Source organism: Schistocerca cancellata, chromosome 3, assembly GCF_023864275.1.
Source record: "Schistocerca cancellata isolate TAMUIC-IGC-003103 chromosome 3, iqSchCanc2.1, whole genome shotgun sequence".
NCBI classification, from domain to species: domain Eukaryota; kingdom Metazoa; phylum Arthropoda; class Insecta; order Orthoptera; family Acrididae; genus Schistocerca; species Schistocerca cancellata.
The window spans coordinates 664,801,662-664,820,470 of NC_064628.1; the positions used below are offsets into that span (position 1 = coordinate 664,801,662).

At 43.5% G+C, this 18,809-nt stretch overlaps 1 non-coding gene across 1 annotated transcript; it reads left to right on the forward strand.

The window, feature by feature from the left end:
* The first annotated feature begins 17,584 nt into the window (after nucleotides 1-17,584).
* Trnat-agu (transfer RNA threonine (anticodon AGU)) lies at nucleotides 17,585-17,658 on the forward strand. The gene has a single exon. It is a non-coding gene; the product is annotated as a tRNA-Thr (tRNA).
* The last annotated feature ends 1,151 nt before the right edge of the window (nucleotides 17,659-18,809 follow it).

An 18,809-nucleotide genomic window follows, 5' to 3' on the forward strand; every position in this document is an offset into this window, starting at 1 on the left:
CGTTTTGTCAGTTGTTAACGGAAAAATTATTGTCAAGACAGTTCTGTACTGGGCACAAAAATATAGAACCACTAAATGGGAGCTAGAAAGCCCTGTGCGTTTTCTAACGATTCTTCACGCAGTACAACCAAGAAATGCTGTTTCCTTTCATTTATGTTCTATTAGAATCAAGAGTCATTGGGAAAAGAACCTTTAGTCACCATACTGGCGATTGTAACACAACGAACCGAAATGTAAATAATGCATATGATTTTTCTGATCGAGTAGGGAGTTAATCTCGTTATGTTACACTCAACGAATTCACGCGTTTTGGTTGATAATGATAAATTCCACCTGTGCGTTTCTGAGGAAAAAAAGAATAAAATTAAATTTTCTGTGCGACCCAAAAGCAATAACGTTGTACTCACGTTCATATCCTGTGCCACTCAAACATGCAAAAAGGAATAGCAAGGAAATTAAATAAACATCATTCCCTGACAGTAAATATGTTTACACAAGCATATGGTACGAACGTTGTTGAATAAGTATACATGCAACCAGAAACGCTTCCATTTACTCGAAATACACAGACGCACCCAACCCACGCAACATGCTGATGTTGTAAACAAACCAGCCCCAAAAACGTGTACACCAGCTGTCAAAATCGAACTGCAGTTCTCAATAAATCAGACCAAAGCACAAGGTTCAACCGCACGTCGCGTGATGTCGGTTTGCAAACTTCCTCACTTCAGAATGTTACATACGTATTATTTGGAAAATCAAAACCTCCGAAACACGGAAAATCCACTGAATTTTTGGAAGCGTGTGTGACTGTTACTTTAAAAATAAAGACAAACGTTTTACGGAGGAATGTGGAGCTAACACAAGATTTGTATTTTGCTACTATTGCTGTGATGATCTTGTCGTAGGTCGACGAATTACATTATTACCATTGGAACAATATTTTATTTACAGAGAAAACAATACTTGGCTTTTCTAATTGAGACCCTGATCTTATTTAGCAAACAGATTCAGAAATCTACGCTTTGGTTGCACCACACCTCGTTGCACGATTCCCAGATAGTGTGGCAAATATTACGCTCTAGGCTGACTTTTTGAGATCCTGCGTTGAAAATAATGTCTCCATACCCGCTGAACATCTGTTACAAGTTAATGATAGAGCTCCAGTAGTGTCACAGCTGTCGTGAACTTAATGTCGTGGGAGAGCAATTCCGGTGCATGCACAATTTGAATTACGCTGCACTGGCGTATTCATGGAGTTAATTTTTCTTACAATATCCAACTCCGTCGCAACAGCAAAACGTTTTAATTCAATCAGTGCAGTCCTCGAAATGTTCATACACGATTTCGTTCACACACATTGTTTCACCGATGACTAGCCAATTTGCATTCGTTCCACATGCAAAAGCTGTCTTAGTTCATCCACGATGAGTGTAGCAGACAGCTCGAAGTTTGCTCAATATTAGTTACTGTCTTCCTGCATTTCACGATGATAAAGTTCTCATGTTAATTTAAGTGTTTTATCCGTATATTTACGAACGAGAAACCGACCCACCAACTATGCTGTCACGTCAACAATGAGCGTCTCTTCTTCGTCGCCACTACCACTCGATTGTTCAGTTTCGATAGTCGAAAACACACGACTTATATCAAAGATATATACAAATATATTGCAATCAGCGATCTCTATACTACCATGATGTGGAAGTCTGGTCTCTGAGTAAAGAACTGCAGCGTGTCTGCAGATTCATGTGTCTTGTATCGTCCGCCATGTTGCAGTTTGGTAAACAAATTTCCATCGGTCTGTACGTGACAAAGAACTGCAGACTGATTTTTTTGTTTTTAACTTTATGTCAACTTGTAATAGGCTGATGTGGGAGCGGAATAGCAAAGTATTTAATTTTTGTGTTATAGTGACAGATTCCTAGCAGTCATGTTGTAGTTTGGCTAGAAACTAAATATGAACATCTATGGTTGCCACGATCAGACAGCTGAAGTTCAACATCCAGGTAGTATAGAGAATACTGATTGCAACATTTCTATTCTTGTAATATTAGGTGTACTGGCATTCATTGTTACACAAAATTAATAAAACGGGACAATAAAAAGAAAAAAAATATTTATATAGACTCCCTGCTTTAACACGATGTGGCGTAAAATACAAAATTCGTAATTGAAATTACTTCAGTTTTAAATATGGCTTTATGTCAGACACTCTTATCAAGATAAAAATGGTAGAGTGCGCACTGAATTCCAAAATGAAGCACCTTTCTGATCATAGTGACCTTCTTATTAGGGCTCTGCGTGGATTTCGATACACCGATTGTACGAAATATAACTTCTGTACTTTAAAAAGTTCATAGAAACGTTTACTGTGAAAGAAGAAAAGAGGTTTTTTTGGGGGACATCTAACGTAACTGGATTGTGGGCTTTGTGAAAGATAGCTCGCAGGGCGCTCTTCTGTACTACTAGTAGTCCGTGAACAAAAACATTGTCTCTTGTACAGCAAGCATGATTATATCCTAAGAAATGTCTAATGGTGAACCACAATAAAATGGAAATTTATATTGTATACAACTGGTACATACACAAGAACCAATGAAAACATAAAAATAACAGTAAATGTAGAAATCACTGACGATGTCAAATGCAAGTAGGTGCAACATGTTTAACAGAAGAAGGAAAGATGGGCAATTTTTATTTTTATCTACAAAATAAATGTAATAGAAGTAGCAGATGAGACATATGGGCTGAAAATGTTATTTTCATTTACAGCATAAACAAAATTATCCCTCGTACTACACACGGAATTTTCGTAGGACTCTAATATGTACGTTCGTATCTGGAGCTAATAAAATTTTTATGGGAACCTATTTTGGCATAATATCGATGTACTGAATAAATGTCAAAGGTCTTCGAATCCAGTTCCCGAAAATGGATTTCTTCTTAAGACGTATCTATTACTGTTAAGATTCAAAAAGGTGCCTAAAATACAGTTCTGAGGCAACAGTTTGAACAAAAATTTTGCCACGTGAACCTTTCGCGTCTATTCGTTTCCCAGGATACCGTATCCATTGCTGTTAGTTCAATAAACAGAATAGTTACACCCAATTTCGTGAAAGAGCAAAATTAATAAAAGTTACAATAGTGATGGAGTGTGATCTTACAAATCACTGTAGACAAAATGAATTTATTTAAATAAATATCACAAGTATTCATGCAAAGTCTGCAGACTGGCATGTGAGACTCAATACAGTAAACACAGATCAACTAGAACATTATGACCATCTACCTAATAGCCGGTATGTCCATGTCCGTGACGTATAATAACGGCGACACGTCGTGGCGTGGAAACAATGAGACCTTGAGAGGTCTTTGGAAGGATGTGGTACCAAACCTCCACAAAGTCGCCTAATTCCTGTAAATTCTGCGGTGAGGGGGGGGGGGGGGGGGGGACTATGGGACGATGTGCTCTGACGCTACGTTCAGTCACCACCAACATCTGTTCGGTCGGGTTCTGATCTGGTGGGCTGGGAGGCCAGCATATCAATTGGAACTCGTCACTGTGTTTCTCGCATCACTGCACCATACTCCTGGCCTTGTGACATGGTGCATTATCTTGCTGAAATATGCAACTTCCGTCGGGAAATAAGATCGTATGAAGGGATGTGCAAGGTCTGCAACCAGTGTACGATACTCCTTCGTCATTATGGTGCCTTGCACGCACTTCGCTGGTCTCATCGATGCCTACGTGAATGTTTCCCAGAGCGTAATGGAGACGGTGCCACCTTGGCTTCGTCCCACATTACAGATGTCAAGGAGCTGTTCCCCTGGAAGACGACGAATTCGCGCCCTTCCATCGGCATGATGAAGAACGTATCGGGATTCGTCAGTCCGTGCAACGGTCCGCCACTACACCAACGTTCAGTGCCGGTTGTCACGGGCACATATCAGTCGTAGTTGCTGATGTCGTGATGTTAACAGTTGCACGTGCATAGGTCGTCAGCTGCGGAGTGACATCTTTAGGAGAGTTCGTTGCGCTGTGTGTTCAGATACACTTATACTCTGCCCAGCATTAAAATCTAACGTTAGTTCCGCCACAGTTCGTCGCCTGTCCCGTTCTACCAGTCTGCCCAACCTTCGAGTCCGACATTTATAATGAGATGTGGCCGCCCAACCCCACGATGTCTGGACATGGTTTCCCCTTGGTTTCGCCAAATGCTTAAGACACTCACGACAGCAATCCACGAACACCCGACGTGACGTGCAGTTTCCAAAATGCTAGTATCGAGCCACTGGGCCATCATAACATGCTCTCGGTCAAACATAGACAGATCGGTCACCTTCCCCATTGTATCTGCGGACAGCACTCCCACTGATACTATATGCACCGTGTGTGTGTCTCACCAACAGTCACTCCTCGCCAAGTGATGCTGCTGTTGCCTGGACGAATCTACATCGACAATACGTCGTTGATCATAATGTTCTGGCAGCGCGGAGTGGCCGCGCGGTTAGAGGCGCCATGTCACTGACTGTGTGACCCCTCCCGCCGGAGGTTCGAGTCCTCGCTCGGGCATGAGTGTGTGTTGTTCTTAGCATTGGTTAGTTCAGGTAGTGTGTAAGTGTAGGGACCGATGACCTCTGCAGGTTGGTCCCTTCCTCACACACTTTTGAACTATTGAACATAATGTTTTGTGACGGCTCCCAAACCCAAGGTCCTCGGTGGTACTTTTGGGACAGCCACCACAAATTGTATAAAGCGTGGGTAGTAACCAGGATGTGTCTGTTGGCCGAAAAGTAATTAATGACAAGAATTGCGCCAGCTAGAATGAAGAGATAACTTATCTTTATTTCTGACGAAACGTGCACCAGCAATACAAGTCCAAGAAATATCCAAGAGTGATCCGTGTACTGAGCCTATTCGAATACAATAGCAAATATCACACTGCAATGGCTCCGCTGTAAAGGCTAGCAATAGACAATCGACAACAGACTGTCCGTCTCGGGGCCAGCGCACCTCCTTATGTGCAAAAGGCAGAGGGCGCTGCGAACCTGAGATCAGCCATGGCGTGACATCTTCCGTCGGCGGTAACGCCCAGAGACGCCGACGGCTGCGACAGTAACTGTGGTCATTGATGTCACGGTCAGGGCGTGTGTGCGCGAGTTGGTTGGTTGGTTGGTTGGTTGGGTCCGTGGATACAACATAGTGTTCTGGCTGATCAGTGTAGAACGAAGTCAGAATACCGAGCGGTTATGCACAAAGAAAATCACTTTTTGGCAGTCGGAGGATTGATAATCCTCTTAATATTAATTGGCAAACGTAATTAAATAATAATTAATCCACTTAGTGTTAGTAAACACAGTCCCAGAATGTTCATCAAGCCACATATAATCCAAGTCGTTTTTCTTGTAATGCTCGAAAAATCCCAACATCTGATCAGTAAATACGACAGGCAATGTAACACGTTGTCGGAACCGTATTCGAAAAATAGGGAATCCCAATAAATAGTATCAGAGTCAAAATTAGAACGCAACGCAGGAATTATTAAACATGCTAAAGCTACACGAGTTCAAAAGGATATTGGCGTCTTTTACACCGTGCAAAGTTACACATGTCTGACATCCACTGTTGCGCAGTGTCCTTAAGTACAAAATTTCGGTTTCTGTTTCCTTAATAAACAAAAAAAGTAAGTATGCAACTGGGACCAGAGGATCATTCGATTCCGACTAGCCACGTTGCCATCCTCTGCCATACGACGTTATTCTGATGTGGTGTACAATGATATGGGACCGTCAGACTGCTCTCCAAGCCATACAGTCGCCACTAATCTCTCAAGTGGCTCATTAACTGGCCTCACGTGGCTGAGTGCACACCATTCAAGCACTCCCATCATGGCGCAGTTCAGTACAAGTGCTCCGCATAGGAGATACGATGACCGCTTATCTGCAGAAGAACACTTCTATGTTCTCAGTGATAACACTAGTATAATTGCACAGAGTGATGTAAACCTTCACAAAGACTATTTTGAGATGTTGCTGTTAAGTTGTACGATTGTCCGTTCAACCACAAATATGAAAATTGCAGTTATCAAGTTTGTATAGTTTCACCGTTTTATTAATAGTGTCTAACATTAATCATTAGCCATAGAAGTGACTTTTGGTTATGATAATGAATTATTTTGCTTTTCCTGTAGTGTAATCCACGTTCACATAATTACCATATAATTTAAGTTTTAGGGAACTTTAAGAACGAGTGTAATAACCAGCTTGAAATAACCAAATAAATCATTTCATTCTTCAGAGTGGTTTCATAAAGCCTACAATAACGTCCTCTCCCACGACAAACTCGTCGTCCCATACCTGCCCTTCCACTCAATGACCTTGATTATTCGTGGAATCTGTAGAAAACTACGTCTTCCGGTATGAGTTTTGTCCTTTACAGCCATAGATGTTATTCCTTGATGACTTAAACGATCTCGAGTCACATTGTAACTTTTTCTTGTCAATATTTTCCGAGAACCCCATCATTTCTCATCTCAGTTCACTTAACATTCAGCAAACTTCCCATTCAGCATATTCATGTAACGCTAACGCTACAGCTATGTTTGGTCTGTCCCACAGTTCAGGCATCCGCCGCTAGATGGTGCTACAGTCATTGAGCTACAGTTCCTTAATCCAAGATGGCGGTGGTGAGAAATTCAAAGACGCGTAATAGCACTGGAAGGAAGTACAAAAATGTAAGGTGTCACTGACTGCAACTTAAATGATGCAAAAGTTTGGATCTCATCCGGTTGTGTTAGCAGGTAATACAAAAAAGAATTTTAAACAAATTAAAAAAAAATACAAGACGGCTGATCTAATTCCCATGTGTAGCTGACGTATACGTAGGAGGGTAGCGACGTATACGTAGGAGGGAGCAATATACTGCTTGACTCCTCTGTGAAGGTATGTCCTCGAAACTTCAACAAAAGCTCCTGCAGAGTCTTCCACTGGAGTTTATCTATCGTCTCCGTAAAGTTTTCGCGATTACTAAATGATCCTGTAACGAAGGGCGCTGCTCTCCATTGGATCTTCTCTATCTCCTCTACCAACCGTATCTGGTACGGATCCCACACTGGTGAGCAGTACTCAAGCAGTGGGCGAACAAGTGTACTGTAACCTACTTCCTTTGTTTTCGGATTGTATTTCCTTAGGATTCTTCCAATGAATCTCAGTCTGGCATCTGCATTACCGACGATCAACTTTATAAGATCATTCCATTTAAATCACTCCTAATGCGTAATCCCAGGTAATTTATGAAATTAACTGCTTCCAGTTGCTGACCTGCTATATTGTAGCTAAATGATAAGGGATCTTGCTTTCTATGTATCCGCAGCACTTTACACTCGTCTACATTGAGATTCAGTTGCCATTCCCTGCACCATGCGTCAATTCGCTGCAGATCCTCCTGCATTTCAGTACAATTTACCGTTGTTACAACCTTTCGATATACCACAGCATTATCCGCAAAAAGCCGCAGTGAACTTCCGATGTTATCCACAAGGTCATTTATGTACATTGTGAATAGCAACGGTCCTACAACACTCCCCTGCGGCACACCTGAAATCACTCTTAATTCGGAAGACTTCTCTCCATTGAGAATGACATGCTGCGTTCTGTTATCTAGGAACTCTTCAATCCAATCACACAACTGGTCCGATAGTCCATATGCTCTTACTTTGTTCATTAAACGACTGTGGGGAACTGTATCGAACGCCTTGCGGAAGTCAAGAAACACGGCATCTACCTGGGAACCCGTGCCTATGGCCCTTTGAGTCTCGTGGACGAATAGCGCTAGCCGGGTTTCACACGATCGTCTCTTTCGAAACCCATGCTGATTCCTACAGAGTAGATTTCTAGTCTCCAGTGAAGTCATTATACTCGAACATAATACGTGTTCCAAAATTCTACAACTGATCGACGTTAGAGTCATAGGTCTCTATAGTTCTGCACATCTGTTCGACGTCCCTTCTTGAAAACGGGGATGACCCTTTTCCAATTCTTTGGAACCGTATGCTCTTATAGAGACCTACGGTACACCACTGCAAGAAGAGGAGCAAATTCTTTCGTGTACTCTGTGTAAAATCGAACTGGTATCCCATCAGGTCAAGCGGCCTTTCCTCTTTTGAGCGATCTTAATTGTTTCTCTATCCCTCTGTCGTCTATTTCGATATCTACCATTTTGTCATCTGTGCGACAATCTAGAGAAGGAACTACAGTGCAGTCTTCCTCTGTGAAACAGCTTTGTAAAAAGACATTTAGTATTTCTGCCTTTAGTCTGTAAACCTCTGTTTCAGGACCATTTTGGTCACAGAGTGTCTGAACATTTTTTTTTTGATCCACCTAACACTTTGACATAAGACCAAAATTTCTTAGGATTTTCTGCCAAGTCAGTACATAGAACATTACTTTCGAATTCATTGAACGCTTCTCGCATAGCCCTCCTCAAACTACATTTCGCTTCGTGTAATTTTTGTTTGTCTGCAAGACTCAGGCTATATTTATGTTTGCTGTGAAGTTCCATTTGCTTCCGCAGCAGTTTTCTAAAGCGGTTGTTGTGCCACGGTGGCTCTTTACGATCTTGCTTGGCACATACTGATCTAATGCATATTGCACGATGGTTTTGAACTTTGTCCACTGATCGTCAACACTATCTGTACTTAAGGCAAAACTTTTGTGTTGAGCCGTCAAGTACTCTGAAATCTGCTTTTTGTCACTTTTGCAAAACAGAAAAGTCTTCCTACATTTTCTAATATTTCTATTTACGGCTGAAATCATCGATGAAGTAACCGCTTTATGATCGTTGATTCCCTGTTCTGCCTTAACTGTTACAAATAGTTTGGGTCTGTTTGTCACCAGAAGGTCTAATATGTTATCGCCACTAGTCGGTTCTCTGTGTAACTGCTCAAGGTAGTTTTCAGATAAATCACTTAAAAAATTTCACTGGATTCTTTGTTCCTGCCACAAGTTATGAACGTTTGAGTCTCCCAGTCTATATCCGGAAAATTAAAATCTCCACCCAGAAGTATAACATGGTGAGGAAATCTACTCGAAATATTTTCCAAATTTCCCTTCAGGTGCTCTGCCACAACAGGTGCTGAGCCAGGGGGGCTATAGAGACATCCAACTACCATGTTTGAGCCTGCTTTAACCGTGACCTTCACCCAAATTATTTGACACTCCGTCAATTTCCTTCGATACTATAGCACTTTTTATCGCTATAAACACTCCTCCCCCTTCACTGTCCAGCCAGGATGGCCAGGATGGAATAAAAGCTACGGCCACATTTTTAATAATCATATCTCACTCGCTGAAGAATGAAATACGTTATGTGGTCCTGGGTCGTGACGGTGTATAGCTCGAGACGAGCATGGGTGTTGTCGCACATACTCGGTGAAAGTCGCATGGTAACATTATTGTAAGTATTAATTCTATCAGCGACATGCTGATTGGTTCTGATCTACTTGCTGGTAGAACTTGCATTTCTAAGTTATTTAAATTTTAAACATTGTGTGAATATTTGGCATAACTGTGATAGAGATGAGGTCCGAAGATGAAAGAAAAGTCCTGTCGAAATGGTCATCAATTAAAAATAAATATACATCCAGTAAGCTATACAGTAACTTCCATTACGACAGCCACATGACTGTTTATTATAGGTTAACACATCATATAAAACAGTACAGGTCTGAACTCCATTCACCTGACTCACCCTGTACTGCTTTGCAAGATGTGTTTCATTAGGATGAACATGCATGTGGCTGTCATTATGTTTATCATTGCTTAACTCATTGGATAATTTCATAACGAGCTTGTGCTCGAAACTATTCATCAAGTGATAAAGAAAATCGATATTACAACTTGCACGGTTTCGTGAAACTAATTGCATAATTTGGTAAATTTTCATTTGGATTCAGCCGTTCATGATAGGGTACTTCCTTTGTGGACAGTGGTTGATTCAAGTACCACTTGCTAGAGAGCTCTCTGTCAAAGGTGTGAGCTCCATTCGAAGTCCGGTGCGAGTAACTTCGTTTCGTCTCAATGGCTGGTGGGGGGCGCCCGGCGGCTATGTTGTTAACTGCTCGAACTGCAGCTTGTTACCAGTTACCTCCAGCCATTCAGTGTCCCACACAAAAGACGTCCCTTCAACAGCGGTACCGTAGTATTTCGGGGTATGAAACTCCGAGTTGCGAAATTTAGCCCAAAAACCTCCGTCGCTACAGTATCTGTCATTGCATTCCCCTTCATTCGCCCTTATTATATTAGGCACTAGAACGACACAGCCTCCTCCGTCTTTGCTGAGGGAGCAGAGTTCAAATGGTTCAAATGGCTCTGAGCACTATGGGACTTAACTTCTGAGGTCATCAGTCCCCTAGAGCTTAGAACTACTTAAACCTAACTAACCTAAGGACATCACACACATCCAAGCCCGAGGCAGGATTCGAACCTGCGACCGTAGCGGTCGCGCGGTTCCAGACTGCAGCGCCTAGAACTGCTCGGCCACTCCGGCCGGCAGAGAGCAGAGAACCATCAACGTGTTGCACAGTTTTTTTTTTTCATGGTTAGCCTTCAAGAGCATAGGACGTGGATCACATGAATTTTGAACCGAGTATTAGCTGAAGCAGTCACCGTTGTCAGCAGCTTGATATGCCTCTTCCTCCTCCCTTTCCCACACTACCTAAGAATTTTTTCCGTTCGTAGATCTTTAAATACTGAAAGCTCTGACGCATTTTATTTTCATGTCCATCGTTTGTGCAAGCTACGGCTCTTTTACATCTCAGTTTTCTCCGTGTGCCTTTAAAGTTGAAAATAGTATTCACTGATTCTTCGTTTTATACAGGAGAACTTGGTTAAGAGAACTGCACAGATTTTGGGTGTAGAGCTAATATGTATCTTCGTCAACCATTTATCCAGCCTTGTATGCGTCGTTTTTTGTTGACGGAATGCCGCTAAAAGTCTGAGGGACGAACAGAAAACTGACATGTCATCCACAAGAAGTGGAACATAATTACTTCAGTGAAAGGAATAAAAACAGAAGACATGGCCTAATTATACCAGAAGTCTACTACCCGCGTATATCGAAACTGGAAACCTTATTTATGTTGTGGGATTCATAATCGACCGTAAGTGACTTCTAAGATGGGGGATCGGTCGAGGCTAAGCTGTTGGTGAAACTTACATACATCTCAAAATGTGAAAATGACTTATTAGTCACTCTAGAGGAGATAAACAACTGACTGCGGAGATTACGACGCGCATGCGACACTGGACGATCTTGAAGTACTCAATGTATGTCATTAATGTGACTAATGATATCGCTGATCAAGTTTCATTGATACCGAAAAATAATAAGAAAGTAGCTGAATCCAGTTATAAAGGATGCTACAATATTCAAGGGAAATGACCAGTGGAATTGTAACACTCCCGGGAGTACGAAAAGGGAGGGGTGCTACCTTTAAACTGATTGTCGCTTCTGCTTTTCTTGACCGTGCGTCCTGTCCACACCACGTACCTGGTAATCCCGCGGCGGTCGTATTGTTCTGCTCCAAACTGCTGCTGGCTTGCCTGAAATTATCTATCGAACTATGAAAGCGGGTTTAGGGGAGCAACTCAGCGTTAAAACACAACACTGTTCGACGTCTGGTATGAACAACTACACTCCTGGAAATTGAAATAAGAACACCGTGAATTCATTGTCCCAGGAAGGGGAAACTTTATTGACAGATTCCTGGGGTCAGATACATCACATGATCACACTGACAGAACCACAGGCACATAGACACAGGCAACAGAGCATGCACAATGTCGGCACTAGTACAGTGTATATCCACCTTTCGCAGCAATGCAGGATGCTATTCTCCCATGGAGACGATCGAAGAGATGCTGGATGTAGTCCTGTGGAACGGCTTGCCATGCCATTTCCACCTGGCGCCTCAGTTGGACCAGCGTTCGTGCTGGACGTGCAGACCGCGTGAGACGACGCTTCATCCAGTCCCAAACATGCTCAATGGGGGACAGATCCGGAGATCTTGCTGGCCAGGGTAGTTGACTTACACCTTCTAGAGCACGTTGGGTGGCACGGGATACATGCGGACGTGCATTGTCCTGTTGGAACAGCAAGTTCCCTTGCCGGTCTAGGAATGGTAGAACGATGGGTTCGATGACGGTTTGGATGTACCGTGCACTATTCAGTGTCCCCTCGACGATCACCAGTGGTGTACGGCCAGTGTAGGAGATCGCTCCCCACACCATGATGCCGGGTGTTGGCCCTGTGTGCCTCGGTCGTATGCAGTCCTGATTGTGGCGCTCACCTGCACGGCGCCAAACACGCATACGACCATCATTGGCACCAAGGCAGAAGCGACTCTCATCGCTGAAGACGACACGTCTCCATTCGTCCCTCCATTCAAGCCTGTCGCGACACCACTGGAGGCGGGCTGCACGATGTTGGGGCGTGAGCGGAAGACGGCCTAACGGTGTGTGGGACCGTAGCCCAGCTTCATGGAGACGGTTGCGAATGGTCCTCGCCGATACCCCAGGAGCAACAGTGTCCCTAATTTGCTGGGAAGTGGCGGTGCGGTCCCCTACGGCACTGCATAGGATCCTACGGTCTTGGCGTGCATCCGTGCGTCGCTGCGGTCCGGTCCCAGGTCGACGGGCACGTGCACCTTCCGCCGACCACTGGCGACAACATCGATGTACTGTGGAGACCTCACGCCCCACGTGTTGAGCAATTCGGCGGTACGTCCACCCGGCCTCCCACATGCCCACTATACGCCCTCGCTCAAAGTCCGTCAACTGCACATACGGTTCACGTCCACGCTGTCGCGGCATGCTACCAGTGTTAAAGACTGCGATGGAGCTCCGTATGCCACGGCAAACTGGCTGCCACTGACGGCGGCGGTGCACAAATGCTAAGCAGCTAGCGCCATTCGACTGCCAACACCGCGGTTCCTGGTGTGTCCGCTGTGCCGTGCGTGTGATCATTGCTTGTACAGCCCTCTCGCAGTGTCCGGAGCAAGTATGGTGGGTCTGACACACCGGTGTCAATGTGTTCTTTTTTCCATTTCCAGGAGTGTATATTCTGAGACGATTAAAGGAAATCGCAGGTTGCACTGTTTACGTTCCAATTCAGAAGTGTTATCCCAATTAATGGATGATTAACAGTCCACAATATCATTCGGAGGAGCGTACGCGTAATCGACACGACGCGGGTGGTTGTTGATGATGCGGAAGCCCAATGATCGCATGGATGTTCTTACGCTCGTCACGCATACACAGGTATTTGGTACCAGTCCTCCTTGACACTAGTATTGATATGGCACTGTTCGTAAAGTTAATTTTTCAGTTGTCTCTTGTACGAGCGTGCGCGTAACCGTCGCGGCGCGGCTGATTCTTGATGATGAGGAACGCGATGATCGAACACACGTCCTCGCGCTCGCTACAAGACACTGGCACTTGACTGCACTCTTTTATGGTAACTAATTTTTACTGATTCACATCAGTTCGTTCTGGGAGACCGAACACGGCGCGGACGATTGATGCTGTGCGACACGCAACGAGAGGAAACATAAACACGTTATCGGTGGCACTGCTCATTTTTAATTATATCTTGACGCACCTTCCTCTGAATCACTTTCATATTTCATCACTTTACTATAATAGCACTTGTAGCAACACTTCGACTTCCACACTAACAACGCTTCTTACATGCAGAGCTATCCACAACACAACATAACAGTTCGGTGTCCCGCGCTCGACTCTGCAGACGTGACTGCCCGCAAAGATACTCCACAACTAAGCCAGCGATATGACAATACGGTTACAGAATGAACCACATTACCAAGATAACGGGTGTTAGAACCAACACAAAATCAATTAAACATTTTGGGTAAAATAGTTTTGGGTATTGGCCCGCATCATTGTCAACTATTGAAACAACTAAACTGCCAACGTTTCGACCGACTTCATGCGTCCTCTTCAGTGAGTCTCACTTATATCATTTAAGCAGTTCAAAATAAGTTTTTGCTCCAGAAAGCTGAATTTGCGTTGCTGCAATTCAAGGCCTCTAATCGCAGCTAGGAAAGAAACATATTATTACTGGCAGTAATCAAAGAAACGAGTTTACGGCAAAACTCTAACTCAACAGGACAAAATCGTCCACAGTGTTCCGTAAAACTGATGGCCCTCACAGCAATTATTTATCAAAATTGAAGTTTTCGTACCAGCTCTACAATACTCAATGACTGACAACAAACAGGCCGACGTGCATTGTAAACTGCTGCCTTAGACGTGGTTGTAACGCTGTAGAGACTTTACAGGCCACGTTTCATTTTGTTTTCATTATTTCAAAAGTAGTTACGGTGACTGTGAAAACAGTGAAACAAAACTGTCAATGCCTTCATAGAAAAATGTTTAGGGCTTGCCTGCGGAAGCATGGTTGTACCCAGGCGTGCACCTGTTCGTCCGAAGGAAATCGACAGCCTTGAATGCCTTTCTTGAGGGCTCCATACATGTGGAAGTCGCACAGGAAGCACCTGGACTGAATGGAGGAGGTGTAAGGGCTTCCAACCGAAATTTACATAGCGCACTCAAAGCAACCTTGGCAAAATGTCTCCCTGCAGAAAAAGCGCTGTAACAGCTCGGAAGGAAGACTACGATTCCTCCAGAACTTCCACATCGTACAGTGTTTCCAGGTCATACAGAAGGCCGGACTTGATTTCTGTGGGGCCGTCGTTTCTATTGGCACCTGTCAGTGAACGACTCTCTGTAACGGCCGGCTGACGGACACTTTTTATGCCTAAGACTGTACATCACACATTGCGAGAAACTGTAAGAAAAATTACAGTAGAATTGAGTGGGTGATACAAAGAGCTGAGGTAATTCTGACGATGAAGGTAGTGATGAAATACGTACAAAGCAGAGTTTGAAGGCAAAAGTCATCGCAATTTGTGTTTCAGTAACTTCTTTACATTATAAATGAACACGGTAGCAAAGCATAATTCGAGACAGGGAATACTAGACTTCTAAGGATTTGGTCTGTAGTTCATATGAGGAACTGATTATTGTCAGAAGACCGGAAATCGTGGGTAACGGCTTAAAAGCGGAGCAATAGAGAAAGCATAAAGAGAAACGGCATATCTGTGTGTTACGACACAATAAAAGGCCGCAATGACTGTGTGTCTTCTTTTCCATGTCGCAATTGTAATGTATCAATAAATACATCATACAGACTCGGTGTGCATTGGTGCACACTAAAGGACAGCATTAATCGAGTAAACGGTGGCCATTATTTCAACAAACTATGTCACCTGCTTTGCACCATAGAACAACTCATCTTCGTAATTGTATAATTTATTTATTTTTTTAAAAAATGGACTTAAGAGAAAATTTCAGTTCAGAAGCAGTTTTCGGAGACAAATCTGTTAAACAGGAGTCAAGTTAGCCCTTGAGGGCCAGCAACCCATATTACACCCCAGAGGATGAGGTTGTCTATGCCCAGGGCGTACCAAAAGCATCATTGGAAACACCGGCTATATACATACAATATAATGGAAACAGATATTGCGAGCACTATTTCCTGCGGGGGGAGCTCGAGCCACGGCCTGCAGGAAGTATTACTACGCAAAAACCTGATTGGCTGGAGAAAGCTATTTATGGGCTAGAAATTTATTTGCAATCCCTAATTTTCCTTTGCCTTTCTTTATCATGAGATTCACCAAACTATTGATAGATAAAATGTTCTGTGCAGTATTTCAGCTTATTGGCAGTGTAAGTAGTGTAAAAGCTGAAAATAAAATAAGTTTCTGGGAATGGGCTCGACCCACTATCATCGAATTATCGTTCTGTGCTCTTCCCGATGCAGCAGCCGCTGTGCAGAAGAAAATGATGACATAAATTGGCCATCCTGGCCTGACCCGCGTCAGAATTGCTGTATTTGCTGAACGCTTCGCCATCTGGATCTTCCACTTCTATCATTTTCAAGTCTTTTCAAGCCCTTCATATCCGCCTCAGTCCCGAACTCAGATTTTATGACTGTAAAATTTATATTGGGGGTTAATGTGTCGTTCTGCAACAAAATAAGACTAAAATACTATATTTATAAAAGTAAACTGTGGTGGTTCAAGCCATTGTGGTACGAAACGTACCAGCTGCAGCAGGACTGAAATAAGCCTTTCGTCCTTGTAATGACATGTTTTCAGCGATTTCTTTGATGGAATTTGTTTATAATCGGACAATTGAAATACATAAACATATTTATGTAAGTTATTATTATATCTGAAAATACTATTGACAGCTTCTTCGCACGAAGGAACCTATAATAGTTACACTGTTATGGCAGACTAAGTAACTTCTATTGAATGCCGCACTGCACTTCAAACTAACGCAGGTACGAGACTATTTCCCAACATAGCAAAGTCTCTGTAAATAACAGTGGGAACGTTATACCAATCGGTCAGTACCTCTTGACCATGGAGACATTCGACAATCGCTGGGTGAATGTCCTCATCGTCGGAAGATCTACGATTGCTGCGATTAACTTCCACGATTGCCTGGACATTGTCGTCTGTGGTCGATGTCGATGTTGATCGTCTTACCAATGAGAAACACGCCTGTATAGCTTCGGTCAAACAGTTGGCACCACTGCACTACAGCCGGACGCGACATTGCCTTGATCCACAGAGCTTCAGAATTTCAGGATGAACCTGTGTGCTATTTATGCGTTTTGCCTACAAGAATGGTACTATGCCGCGAACTTCAACCTAGCAGTACGTTTCCAGCGGCCGCGGAGTTTCATTCCGACACTGTGATGCAGCTGTTATCTATACATCAGCAGAACTATATCTCCAGGACAGCCTGAACACGTACCCTCCTCTAACAATGTGCCACTCTCGTTGAACAATGATCTTAGCACGGTTCGAAAGGTGTACCTTACTTTCTAAAGCCGATTTGTACAGTATCAGTTCTGCTATGTTTTTTTTTAAGGAAAAAGTGCGTGAAACAAAGATATATTTTTTATATAGTGTAGTGGACGAAAGTGAAAAACGTTGCTTGCTGCCCACCCACATCTGAAGCGTCTATTTTAGGTTTTATTCATTACCTCCGGTAGATGCTTGACATGGAACATCTTTGCTGTTGCTAATGGCAGAGCCTTTGGTGTTCTGGGGCGTTTCCTTACTGGAAATACGAATCTTTGTCATCACATTCCTCTTATTCTACACTCGTTTCTTCTTTTGTTGTCTATTGGAAACGAGAAAATATAGGTAGTTGCCGAATGTGATACATCCAGAAAAATGTATCACCAAGAGAGGAAATAAATAAGAGTTCAGTAGCGAAAATCATATGAGAATTTGGTAGGGCTAGCTGGGCAATGAATCCACGTTCTTCAGTGCGAATGCACCAGTACGTCCGACCTCCTGTGGGAATATCGGAAAAGCGAAAATAGAGGAAATGGCCAGTGGCTGCGGATTGGTGGCGCTCGGTGGGGGTGTGAATCGGTCGTGAGGCGTGCCGAGGTAGTCCGTGCAGTTGTGATAACACCTTATCCCGGATGGCGCAATGGTTACCGCACCTGCCTAGTAAGCAGGAGATCCCGGATTCGAATCCCGGTCCGGTGCACACTTTCACTCATTGCCACCGATTCCGCTTTATGTCCCAATGCAGCTGACAGCTTTCATTCCCTCTCCAACTTCACTTTACATATAGTAGAATATGAGAATATTACTGCTTATTCTAAACACATTCCAGTTCAAGATTACAAAAAGCAAACAGGAAATAGTTACATCTCGAAGCTATAGTAATACTGCGATAAACAGCTTTCTTCAATCACATCCTGAAGCTTACTGGGGCTTTCAGAAGCGAAAGGAAATGATACACAAAAATACATGGTGCAAGCACACGCTACATATCGGCACAGCAAGTTTAGTTAATTGCCAGAATTACATAATAATTAAAGTTGGATGTAGCACACGCGTATATGCTACAAGAGGACTGAGGAGGATATAGCATCAATTTAAGCGAAACGGGTAATGACGATTAGGCATGGCCACCTTTTAAGATTTTCGCGACAGTATTTTATGCTCCAAACTCGTGAATGAATGTCAAAGGGAAAAAAGTGTGTTAAGACAACTTTATTTGTTATAACATACGTTGCGGAAAATAATAAACGAGCTCCTTATGGTACACTTCCAAATATTAAATTAACGTGGGTGTCAAACAAGGACAGCGAAACCATGATTCAAAGGCGGAAATGTAGACGGAGGGGGCTAATGTAGTGTGACGGTAGTAGCTGTACTCACTACCACTACACTCAAAGAGAGGGAAAGTGTTACACAATAAACACCTTGACCTGATGCTACCAGGCCGTGAGATTTAAAACTTTCCCGGAGTACATATTGTTCCACAAAATTTCAGGCGAACTGCCGGGAGTTTGTAACTTTCTGCCACAATATTTCTCAGAGTCTTCTGACCATCTTCAGGTGGTACTGACGAAAACTCCCTGACTCTGGTATCTAAGACCCCTCCGGGACACGCGTGGTAGATTCACTTGGCCTTGCGCGTGCGCTTCTTGAGCGCGTTCGATTCTGCTGCTCCGCGCGCCCTCCGTGGTGAAAACTCGCCGCATAGATAGCAATTCGATTCTCTTCCCGCGGTTCCATCAGCCAACTACGCCGGCTACGGAGGACACGAAGTGTTTCGACGATTGGATTCCATACCGAATTCAACTGGTAACTGCCGTCACGATTAATAAGCGACTCATTGTCAGAGGG